Source organism: Columba livia, chromosome W (assembly GCF_036013475.1).
Source record: "Columba livia isolate bColLiv1 breed racing homer chromosome W, bColLiv1.pat.W.v2, whole genome shotgun sequence".
In the NCBI taxonomy this organism is placed as follows: Eukaryota; Metazoa; Chordata; class Aves; order Columbiformes; family Columbidae; genus Columba; species Columba livia.
Window position 1 is genome coordinate 6155698 of NC_088641.1, and position 9243 is coordinate 6164940.

Consider the following 9243-nt stretch of genomic DNA (forward strand, 5'->3'; position numbering starts at 1 on the left):
CACATACTTGCACTCCGGGGAGACACCATTTTGCCCTGCACAACTCTTTCCCCTCAGAGTAACACGCACAAGACAGAGGTGATATCCCCATGCTAAATCTTTATTGTGCAACTGCTGCTCAAAGCTTTTAGTACCTTCCACAGACACACGTCACACAAAATTAGACTTCAACAGTGGCTAGACTGACGGGCAACAGACAAAAATCCATTCAGAGGCGGTTCGTGCCCGTCCAGCGACTCTTGCGGTGCAAACAAATCTTAGCCGGGCGGACAGCCCAACTCACGGCCACCCCGAATAGGTAGACGTACGTGACAGACAGACTGCCCACCCTCGGGCCCTTCATCCACAACCATCCGGAATCCGTTGGTCAGACCCAGGCGAGCAGCACGCTTCTTGCCAACAAGCATTAAATGCCCGGGAAGCTGGAGAAGGAAGTACAAACCCATAAATTAATAAAATAAAAAGCCACATACAAAGAGGGGAGAGGGCAGGAAGGGCAGGACTGAGAGCAGAGGACCACCCCCCAGAGAAACCAGCGTGCCAATTCCTAGCAATTCAACCACTGGGCTACAAATTACCGTCTGTCTGCCCGCCCGCCTGAAACTGACATTTGCCAGGCAAAGCTACAAAGACCTATTATGCACACCACCATGGGGGAGGGGGGGGAAGCAGCTATGCAATTTGTTTCAAGCAAGACACTGCCCGACTACAAAACGGCCACGGAAGCCAAGTTTGTCTCTGGGTTAAAGCCCCCTTATATCTCCAGGCAACATAAGCAATTCTGGTGCAAAATAAGCTTTAGGCTGCCTTTTGCGTGGCTTTACGGAGTCTCTGAACTCGACTTTTATAGCTAAAAGTGAAGCATCCAGCACCTCTCAACCAGCTTTGCCCTTCCTCGCCCCGACCTGCCAAAAACCCCAAGCCCTCTTCTCCATATCAGAAGGAGAACTAGTACTACTACTCCTCCTCTTACTCTATAAACCATGACAACGGGCATCAGACCGCACTCCAAAGCAAAACAGCCCTGCATTTTGCACCAGAAGTACATACCCAGGGACAAGCATTGCTTCACATCGCCGCTGTTAGTCAAAAAGCTCAATTCCATTACAAGCCAGAGGCAAAAGACTACAGCGCCAGAAAACCCAGAATAGCCTCCTGTGCCCTATCAAGAGGAAAAGAGGGGCTGGGAAAGAGTCCACTAAATTAGGAACTAATTACAGGTACTCTTCAGCGTACAGAAAGCTTCCACAGTACTTACAGAGTCACCGGAATCTTCAGCTTCAGATAACCTGATAATCGGCTCCTTAGGCATGACTAGGAAAAGCGTCGCAGCTTGGGGTGAAAGATCACGGAACGCAAGGCACTGGAGGAAGAGTAAACAGCTGAAACGTAACGGGCTTCAGAGAAAGGTAAGAGCTTAAGCAAATCAATACGCCCCGCTGGACTCGTACAGAAGCAGATCACCCGAGACCCCAAACGCAAGCCGAGACGTTGATTTTCTTTTTTTTTTCTCACGCGATATTAATACTTTCTGTACTCGAAATACAACATGTTTACAGAGCCCCCTCCAGAAGCGGGATTCAGCACGCAAGATGACAGGGGCAACGAGACGGGCCAGTACTTCAGATTAGCGACCTCCAGTATGGTTTAATTTGGGTTGATCATTTCCTAAGCAGTTTTTCTATTCAATGCGGTCCACACAGAGGTGGGAGGCAAACGGCTTAACTGAATCGGCAAAGAATTCAGCGGAGCGCAAGATCAGCAGCCGTTCGTTTGCCGCCATACAGGGAGCTCAAGTACTGAACAAAAGCATGATCACAGGAAGCCTGCAAGGGCATAGCGCAAGTCCGCCTTCTATGCCGCACCGAAACCCTACCTTCCAAAGCAGAAGACGTCCCTAACCGTTAACCTTCAGCATTTTAATAACAAAATTATACAGGATACTAACTGAAAGTTAACATCATGTAGGTAACGGCCGCAGGTTTTTTTTTCCCCGCAGTCTAAGCAGCTCACTCTAGTTACTAGCACACTGTGGCGCACCAGCACCCGTGAACGTTGCAAGCATGCTGTTATCGTGGTCCCACTTCACCACAGAAACAAGATCTGGGAAGCTTTGGCAGCCTGCGGGATGACCCGTTTCTAGACTGGTGGTTTTAGTTGGTTTTTATTTTTAAGAAAAACAAGAACAGGTGTACTTCTTTGCTTTAATAATCCAGTTTGGGGGTTCAGAACCAAAACCTAGCACAGCAGAGCTGCAAAATCTCTATAATGCTCTTACGAGGCACATCAAGACCTGCCTTTCTCCTACGCGGAACTAACTCCTCGCGGACCTTCACTGTTCACGTACATACACCGGGAATCGCCGAGGACACTGACTGCGTGTACTTAACCTAAGGTTTCAAGACTACCATCCTACACGAGGTAGGGCCGCTCCCGTCCCTCGGCAGCAAACTTTGCTCGACTTGCAGTGCCAAAGGGATATCACGCGGCAAACGTCTGCGGCTGCCGCCCAGCGCGTAACCGTCAGAGGCCCTTCTCTGCGCGCGCGCATACACGACACGGAGCGAGGGGGTGGGGGGGGCTGGAAACCGAGGCGAACCGGACAGTACCAGCAACCCGGTAGGCGCCGCGGCAGCCGGGGGACGGGACGGGACACCGACGAAGCGCGAGGTTTTAGGGATGGTGCGGTAGAGAGCGCCACAACCCAGAGAGGCCCCGTCCGTCGCCCGTCCCTCCGCCCACCCGCAGCAATGCCGCCACCCGCCCCGCCGCGCTCCCGGGCAGCGCGCAACGGGTCCTCGGCTCAGGGGGCCTGCGAGCGCGGGGGGGGAAGCGAAGAAGAAACGCGCACAGAGCAAAGCCGCGGCTACCTTCTCGTCCTCGTAGACGACGTTGGCGGGGAAGCGCCTTGCCAGGGACCTTGCCGAAGACAGTAATGGCGCCGCCACGCCGCCCGCGCCCCAATAATCTCGGCAGCCACGACAACGCCCGTTGTCGCTTCCTCCACTCGGCCAGGCCCTCCGCGGCTCCCATTGGGCCGTCAGATCGCCGCCGGCCGATCCCGCGTCTCGATTGGCTGTCTCGTCTGTCGTTTGCCCTCGTCCCCGCCCCCCTTGGCGGGTCCGCCCTAGTCGACCTGGTGCTCATGGGGGCTCGGGCCGCGGAGGGATCTGGGCCGTGTAGTGCTGCGACCCTGTGGGCGGGAGGACGGGCAACGAGGTCTCAGAAGAGGCTGCTGTAGCTACAAGTACTCTTTACTGTTGTTTATTACCGCAGCAAGTCCACCCCAAGCGTGCTCGCGGCTCGTTTTGGTGCTGCTTTTCCCTCCAGTCAAAGGACTGCTTTTGCCAGGGCAGGGCAGGCCTTGACTTTTCAGAGCATTTTGCAGAACCAACAGGGCTTGCTCTAAACTGTTCCCTGAAAGCCCCACTTCAGCTGCAGATGTCTCTAAGCTGCATGCCTCCTGGGAGAAAATCAAATCCAAAGCGCGTGTCTTTCCAAGCCAGCTCTGTGGAATCAATCCTTTTTTCTGCTCTCTCTTTTTCTTTTTACACAGAGGGCATCTCCCCGCCACCTCCGCTTCCTTCTGAACAGTTTCTAGCCGTCGACTGCAGCGCTCCAGTCCCGTGAGTCATCCCACCAAGTTTCAGTGATAGCGATTAGGCCATAGCTTTCCAGCTGCACAGTGGCTTCCAGCTCCTCCTGTTCGTTACCTGTGCTGCGTGCACGGGTATGGAGGCGCTTCAGTTGGGCTGTCGACCCTCTCACCTTTCAAGCCCCAATTCCTTTGCGGCGTTTCGCAGCTGTTCCCCTGTTGGTTCCTAATGCGTCAGCAGCCCCTGTTGCTCAAAACTCCCTCCTCTTCCCCCACTGAGTCTAGTTTAAAGCCCTCCTTGTCAGTCTGGCCAGCTTGTTGGCAAAGACCCTCTTGCCCCACCTGGTCAGGTGAAGCCATCAGCTCCCAACAGACCCGGCTTCTCAAAGGTAGATCCGTGACCATAGAAGCCAAAGCCCGGACACGTTAATCCTATTGTGTGAGGCTATCAGCGAGAACCCAGCACCAAATCCAACAAAACCGTGTGGCTGGAGACCGGGCTGATAAGCGGCCGAACCCGCGTGAGCGTGGCAGAAACATCCGACTACGAGTCAACCGCTTTATGCTATAAATGCGTGCAGCCATCAGGCTCCCTTGAGCTCTCCCTCCGCAGCAGCTGGCTGCGCGGCGGCGATCTCCCCTTGAGTAGGGACGCCTCTCGAGGTTTCCCCTTGAGGCTGAGAGATCCCTTACCTGACACCAGGCATCGACGGGCTGGTAAGCGACACGTTTTTGCACGCGTGTGACATTTAAGATGCCTATAGTAAGCTTACGCGAGAATCTTTGTATCCCATACTAACTTTAGGTGTCGTAAATAGCATCCAGCTGTACTTATTAAATATTTTACGCACCTAAATTTACTGATCAGACCTCAGTAAACTAACTACTAGACCAGATCAGATCTGAGTGATCTCTTGACTCTTCTCCTGTGACACCCGGCCGCTATCAGAAGCATCACTGGTGCCCAATTCTCAGCTTTGGGTCTCCTTTGCTACTGAAATTTCAGTTACAGAAGACCGATGGCTACCTGCGCTTCAGTCAAATCAACATTCAGTCCTAATCCTTCCTGACAAAAGGGTCAGGAACTACATCTTCAGCCTTTCTTATTGTCCTTTTCTCCCTCGCATCCTCAGGGCGTTGCCTTCTCTAAAGCTCTGTTTTAATCGAGTTTAGCGAGACCGAGTTAACCAAGCTCACAGTCTACTCCATGACCTCTTTGTAGCTGTTCCCGGGTTTCCAACGCCCGCACAAAGAGCATCCGACGGGCCCCGTACATTTTCATCCCTTTGCGCGCAGGGCCTCCAGTTCTTTGTCACTTGTATTACCAAGCGAGGAAAAAACGGAGACCGGGTCCTTTTTTCTCACACGAACCTCTTATTGCTCAGAAAGAAGGCTTTTCCTCATGAAATTTGCCCCCCTCAAAGTGACAGGCTCTCCAGACGTTTCCCGCCTTTTTTTATCTCCAAAACGTCCTGTTCCTACCCCAGTCACTGTTGTTCTTTAAACCACCAGCCCCCTTCAACTTCTGCGCAGAGGAATCTGCCTTTTAGGCTTGGTGATGGGTTGACCTTGGCCAGCTGCCAGGGACCCAGCCAGCTGCTCTCTCTCACTGCCCCCCCTCAAGAGGACAGGGGGAAAGAAAACAGGATGAAGAAGCGTCAAGGTTTAAGGCAAGGCGGCAATAAACCGTGGCAGACGCTCCCTGTTATCCCCTCATTTTCACGCCACCCCTTTCCTTTAGATCGGAAAGATGATAAAAAAGATAAGGGGAAAGGAAGAGAGACTTCAAGTTGGAAAGTTTTAAAGGGTTTTACTAATGCTACTAATAAATAGAGAATAGATACAAACTATACAAAACCAATCTCAAGCGCTCGATGTGGAGCTGGCGTCACTCCAGCAGCGGCGGAGCTGGGTGTGCCGAGCTGGTGGCTCCAGCAGGTGCAGGCCAGGCCCCCGGAAGTCATGGGCGGGACTTCACAGCAAACCGGAACCTGGTTGCAGGGATGCAGGGCCTGAGGCCTGTAGATCACAGGCAGACAGGCAGGGTCCTCTCTAGATGCCAGCCGTGGTCAACGAGAGCTCGACCCTCGTGATCACCCTCTTATATAGGGGGTATGACGATTATGGGATGGAATACTTCCGTTGGTCAGTTCTAGTCACCTGTTCCATCCACCCCTCCTCAAACACGCCCCTCCCCTCTCAAAACGGAACGTGGGAAAACTTATCAGTCTTTCTTAGCTACCATAGTAATAAATCTAAACACGAGCTTCTTCAGCATTCCGTTGGTCTCTTATCAGCACCGAGTACAGCATCCTAGGAAAAATATGCAGGCTAAAACTCAGAAAAGTACAGCCACCGAGAAGAACTGAGCTGAAAGAAAAAAAAAAAAATCACTAAAAGAGAACCGGTCTTGTTTTTAACAAAACCAGGACAAGAAGTTCCTCTGGGAAATAGCCACCAGCCGGATCCGCGGGCAGCAGGGAACTACCTGCCCCGGACAGCGTTTTGCCCTTCCTTAAATGTGTTTTCACAGGGGCGCCACCAGCGTCACTGAGTTGCTCAGCTTTGGCCCGCGGTGAGTCCGGTGCCTAGCTGCCTTGCCCAGACAACTCGCACCAGGAGAGGGGTTTCACGGTGATACAAGACAGACTCTTTTTTCTTTTTTTTTGTTTTTCCCCCCTCTCTCCTCTTTTCCAGTGAGACCAATCATCCACCGGAACAGCCTCCCCAGGGACATGGTAGGGTCCCCATCGCTGGAGGTTTTCAAGATGCCATTGGACAGGGTGCTAGATAAAGGTTGGACCAGACGATCTTTTGAGGTCCCTTCCCACCCGGGCTGCTCTAGGATTCTACAATTCTTCAGCGGATCACTGTTTAATAACCCTCTCTCCGGTTTGGAGCAAAGTATCGGCAACCTTGCCTGCGAGGTGAGGCGCAACGTTCCACCAGGCGCCACAGACCTCCAAAACCTCTGGTAATCACTCACCCAAGTCTCTCTGAATGGATAAGCCATACCTAGCTTCTTCACAATCCCCTGCTCCCAGAAGCGGGAACACCTCCTAGATGCCTTAGGGAGTTTACACAGACAGAACAATAGACCTTACCTGGCTCAGTCAGTCAGTAAGCAAACACTGCACCAGTGCAGTTTCAAGGCAACATCACCTGTCAGTTTCCACCTACTTCAGGTAAATCATTTCCATCTCCTCCCCAGGGAAGATGAAACAAAGGTGAAGCCCTCGGGTGTCACCAAACTTCACCTGATGGCTTGGGGATACAGAAGAGATGATAGACGCCTTCCAGCGGGCGTCTCAGGTGCCTCTGCCTCAGTAACATAGCGTTCAAGGGCAACAAAGGATGGCCCTGCTTTCCCACACCCATCTCCCTTTTTTAATAGCTGTTAAAGAAAGATGAAGTTGGCCGTCTCCCTGTGATGTACTTTTGGTTTGGGTCTGGCTGGGACGGAGGGAACTTTCCCCACAGCAGCCCTCGTAGTGCTGTGCTTTGTAGCTCTAGCTAGAAGGGTGTTGAGAACACACCGATGCTTTGGCTACTGCTGAGCAGTGCTCCCACGGCACAGAGGCTGTCTCTCCAACCACCCCCACCGGCCAGTGAGCTGGGGGTGGGCAAGAGGTTGGGAGGGGACAGAGCCAGGACAGCTGACCCAAACTGACAAAATGAGATATTCCACTCTGCTACGGAAGCGCCGCAGCTGCCATTCAGGCCGACCGTTTTCTCCTGCCGTATCCCTCCTCACCAGAAAAGGGACGTCAACGGGGCCTTCGCACACAGCCATTGATCAAGCGCTCCAACAGGAGTTGGACGCTTCCAACACGTTGCACTGTGACGAAACCACCCTCGTACGGCATGCCTGTAGCGTCACGTACGGTATCTTCTCAAGTTTCAGCAGCAGCCTACGCTGGCTTTACGTACATTTGCGTACCACTTCCAAAAAGCTACGAGTTCGCCTCGTGACACACACATGGGAGACTACTGCCAAGCGGTTCCAGCGCCACGCTTCAAATGACTGGGCAAATCATTGTCTGTCTAGAGAAGGCTGTGAACGGACTGAAACGTTCCACATACTTGCACTCCGGGGAGACACCATTTTGCCCTGCACAACTCTTTCCCCTCAGAGTAAGACGCACAAGACAGAGGTGATATCCCCATGCTAAATCTTTATTGTGCAACTGCTGCTCAAAGCTTTTAGTACCTTCCACAGACACACGTCACACAAAATTAGACTTCAACAGTGGCTAGACTGACGGGCAACAGACAAAAATCCATTCAGAGGCGGTTCGTGCCCGTCCAGCGACTCTTGCGGTGCAAACAAATCTTAGCCGGGCGGACAGCCCAACTCACGGCCACCCCGAATAGGTAGACGTACGTGACAGACAGACTGCCCACCCTCGGGCCCTTCATCCACAACCATCCGGAATCCGTTGGTCAGACCCAGGCGAGCAGCACGCTTCTTGCCAACAAGCATTAAATGCCCGGGAAGCTGGAGAAGGAAGTACAAACCCATAAATTAATAAAATAAAAAGCCACATACAAAGAGGGGAGAGGGCAGGAAGGGCAGGACTGAGAGCAGAGGACCACCCCCCAGAGAAACCAGCGTGCCAATTCCTAGCAATTCAACCACTGGGCTACAAATTACCGTCTGTCTGCCCGCCCGCCTGAAACTGACATTTGCCAGGCAAAGCTACAAAGACCTATTATGCACACCACCATGGGGGAGGGGGGGGAAGCAGCTATGCAATTTGTTTCAAGCAAGACACTGCCCGACTACAAAACGGCCACGGAAGCCAAGTTTGTCTCTGGGTTAAAGCCCCCTTATATCTCCAGGCAACATAAGCAATTCTGGTGCAAAATAAGCTTTAGGCTGCCTTTTGCGTGGCTTTACGGAGTCTCTGAACTCGACTTTTATAGCTAAAAGTGAAGCATCCAGCACCTCTCAACCAGCTTTGCCCTTCCTCGCCCCGACCTGCCAAAAACCCCAAGCCCTCTTCTCCATATCAGAAGGAGAACTAGTACTACTACTCCTCCTCTTACTCTATAAACCATGACAACGGGCATCAGACCGCACTCCAAAGCAAAACAGCCCTGCATTTTGCACCAGAAGTACATACCCAGGGACAAGCATTGCTTCACATCGCCGCTGTTAGTCAAAAAGCTCAATTCCATTACAAGCCAGAGGCAAAAGACTACAGCGCCAGAAAACCCAGAATAGCCTCCTGTGCCCTATCAAGAGGAAAAGAGGGGCTGGGAAAGAGTCCACTAAATTAGGAACTAATTACAGGTACTCTTCAGCGTACAGAAAGCTTCCACAGTACTTACAGAGTCACCGGAATCTTCAGCTTCAGATAACCTGATAATCGGCTCCTTAGGCATGACTAGGAAAAGCGTCGCAGCTTGGGGTGAAAGATCACGGAACGCAAGGCACTGGAGGAAGAGTAAACAGCTGAAACGTAACGGGCTTCAGAGAAAGGTAAGAGCTTAAGCAAATCAATACGCCCCGCTGGACTCGTACAGAAGCAGATCACCCGAGACCCCAAACGCAAGCCGAGACGTTGATTTTCTTTTTTTTTTCTCACGCGATATTAATACTTTCTGTACTCGAAATACAACATGTTTACAGAGCCCCCTCCAGA